The sequence below is a fragment of the Brachyhypopomus gauderio genome, unplaced genomic scaffold (assembly GCF_052324685.1).
Source record: "Brachyhypopomus gauderio isolate BG-103 unplaced genomic scaffold, BGAUD_0.2 sc113, whole genome shotgun sequence".
NCBI classification, from domain to species: Eukaryota; Metazoa; Chordata; class Actinopteri; order Gymnotiformes; family Hypopomidae; genus Brachyhypopomus; species Brachyhypopomus gauderio.
The window spans coordinates 178,315-181,322 of NW_027506934.1; the positions used below are offsets into that span (position 1 = coordinate 178,315).

Genomic DNA, 3,008 nt, shown 5'->3' on the forward strand with positions numbered 1-3,008 from the left:
TAATACTCTTTAATACTCTTTAATATAAACTTCTGTGTGTCTCTTATCAAGTAAGTGGCTACAAGCAAAAGCAGGTTGAGTCCAGAGAGACCAGTGTTGTGTTCTGTAAAGGCCAATACCCATGATCCTCTCCTCATGATCCAAGACAGACAAGAGCAATGATGCAGACGCCAACCGTGAGGACTAGGAGACACTATTCTTATTTCATCAGTGTTTTGGACCTCATCGTGAATCTTGAGAGATTAGTTAGAACTTGACCAAAGAGGTGTTACAACACTCAAGGTGTCCATGTTACCAACACAGCTCGTATGTTACACATGCACCTCGTATGTTACATACATACTTCAACATGGACGTGTGTTGCACACACACACCGAGACACCTGGCTCACTATGACCTCTCTGGTGCTGGTGCATGTGATGGACCCCTGGTCTGGTGCACGTGATGGACCCATGGGCTGGTGCACGTGATGGACCCTTGGTCTGGTGCACGTGATGGACCCATGGGCTGGTGCACGTGATGGACCCTTGGGCTGACCTCGGCCCAAGATATACAGTGGGGAAAATAAGTATTTAGTCAGTCACCAAAAGTTCTCCCACTTAAAAAGATGAGAGAGGCCTGTAATTGACATCATAGGTAGACTTCAACTATGAGAGAGAAAATGTGAAAAAAAATTGAGAAAATCATTTTGACTGACTTTAAACCACTGTTCACTTGAGCTCCTATTTTGCTGAAAAGAAAACCTACAGCCATACCAGCCCTCTGTGGACAGGTTTGACACCAGTGTGAAAGATGCATTGTCAGTTGTTCTTTTCACTCAAGGAAAGTGAACATTTTCCCCAGAGAGAAGCAAATCTGTGAGGCTGCCGATGCAAGCAGGGCTGCACGAAATTCTGAAAATGCATTGCTACTGGACTTCATCACAAACATCCATGGTGCAGATGAACATTTGATGGTATGTTTTAGCCCAACATATTGTTCAGCATGTGAAGTTTAGATAAGGTATTGGTCTTTCAGTACTTTTTAAAAATATTCATCCCTTTTTGGTGTTTTTTTTTTATATTGTAGAATGTCATAAGTGGACAAGTGGCATCCAAGTGGATAGACAGTTTCAGGAGTCCTAGAGGACAACGAGTCATGACCTATATTGAAGACGAAGAGCAGATTGACTCGCTCTATAGCTACCTGAATGACCTACTAACTAGATGCACTGTCTTGTCTTCGCTGGATAGGATCAAATTTATCCTGGATGTACTCATGCCTGAGGTGAATTTTTAAGAATATGGTATTAGTGAAAGTCAGCAAGTATTTGTTTCTTATGCTATCTATCTTCTTTTTCTATGATAGGCCATTACTCTTGCCTTGTCAGTTTTACACAACATTTCTTTGGATGAGGCAGAAAACAAGTTCATCTTTGGACCAGTGTATACTCAAAGGTATGGTAATGCTTAATGCTAGTTGTAAAGTCATTCCTGACTTATGCTGAAACAGTTTTTTCAGTCATTCAGTTATTTTTAACAGTGATTTCTTTAAATAGTGAGAGAGAAGAGTTCGACATGTATATACTGAAGAATAAAGACAAATAAAGACAAACACGGCACCTCCAGCTCCAGAAAGTGCGGCAAATAGTGTGCGAGTGAGTGAGAGAGTGAGAGAGTGAGAGATTTTGTTTAAATTTAATTTTTTTAAATTTTGGAAAACATTGAGTTCGGAGGAGCCCATGTCCCTGGACCGGAGTGTCTCGGAGGAGGAGGAGGAGCCGATGGAGATGTCGAGGGCTGACGGTGATCCCGGTACCGCCAAAGGGACACGACGTGGTCAGTGGGCCAAGGTGGGGCTTCGGTGCGCCTAGGGAGACGCTGCGGAAGCCCGCCGGCGTGCGGCACCAAGTCCCGGTTCCGGCGAAGCCCAAGGAGAGGGTCGCCGCTCCTCGGGAAAAAACCCCGGGCGCAAGGACCAAGAGCGCACCGAGGGGTGCAACGCGTGCTGGTGGCGCGGCGCCGAGGACTGGAGGGACTCCGCCGCCGGTTCTGTCCGCTGCGCCCGCTCCTCCTGCATTCCCTGGAGGGATAGCGCCACCACTAGCGCTTTGGCAGGCGGTTCAACCATTGTCATGGCTGCCTGTCCCTGTTTGTGTGTCAGCCCCCGTGTTTCTCCCGAACCCCCTGTTCCCTTTTGTGCCCTTCATGTTCAGTGTTCCAGTGTGCGTGTTTGTACTTGTGCCTTTGTTTAATGTATTTTCCCCTGTCTTCCCAGGCAGGGTGTGCTAGAGCTGTTCGCGGCGGTTCCCGCCGTCGGGGGTGAAGGCTCTCGGAGGCTCGTGATCCCGGCGGCTCCGGACCTGCCCGTCAGTGTTGGTTCGGGGCTTTCCAGCTGCGCGGGACGCTCCGGGTGTAGCGAGCCCCTGGCGGGGGGTTCTGTCACGGAACAGCTCCGGACCCTTCCCTGTGGGCGTGCCGCTACGTTGTCTGTGTGTCGTTATGTCCATGTTTGTACTTCCGTGGGTGTGGGTTGTTTGTGAGCGTGTTCGTTTGTTACACCTGTGCCTTGTCTCGAGGTCACGTGGGTCTGTGTAACTCACCTATTTAATGTGCGTTCATATGGTGTTAAATTAGGGACAAATGTTTTGTTCATTTGAAAATGAGATCTGAAACTGAAAGTTATAGTGTTGAGCCTGAACATCGAAAAATACCACAATCGATTCAAAATAAAAATAAGTGAAGCAAATGTTTTTTCAGTTTAAATACAATTTTGATTCAATTCTGTATTTATTTTGAATCAATTATTTTTTTTCAAGTTTCAGGTTGCTGTATATTTTGATATTTGAGGTTTAATGTATTTCAGATTTCAGACTTTTTTTTTTCAGATTCAGATCTTATTTTTTGAGTTTCGGATCTTTTTTTTTCACTTTCACATTTTTTTTTCAAGTTTTGAAGCTGTTTTTTTCAGTTTCAGATCTTCTTTTCAGTTCAGACTTTTGTCCCCGATCTAACGTGAGGGGCGTGGTA

At 45.6% G+C, this 3,008-nt stretch overlaps 1 long non-coding RNA gene across 1 annotated transcript; it reads left to right on the top strand.

Moving 5' to 3' along the window:
* The first annotated feature begins 838 nt into the window (after window positions 1-838).
* Window positions 839-1,658, top strand: LOC143497855 (uncharacterized). The gene is made up of 4 exons (XR_013125904.1): window positions 839-955; window positions 1,069-1,266; window positions 1,348-1,436; window positions 1,538-1,658. It is a non-coding gene; the product is annotated as an uncharacterized LOC143497855 (long non-coding RNA).
* Window positions 1,659-3,008: the final 1,350 nt, after the last annotated feature.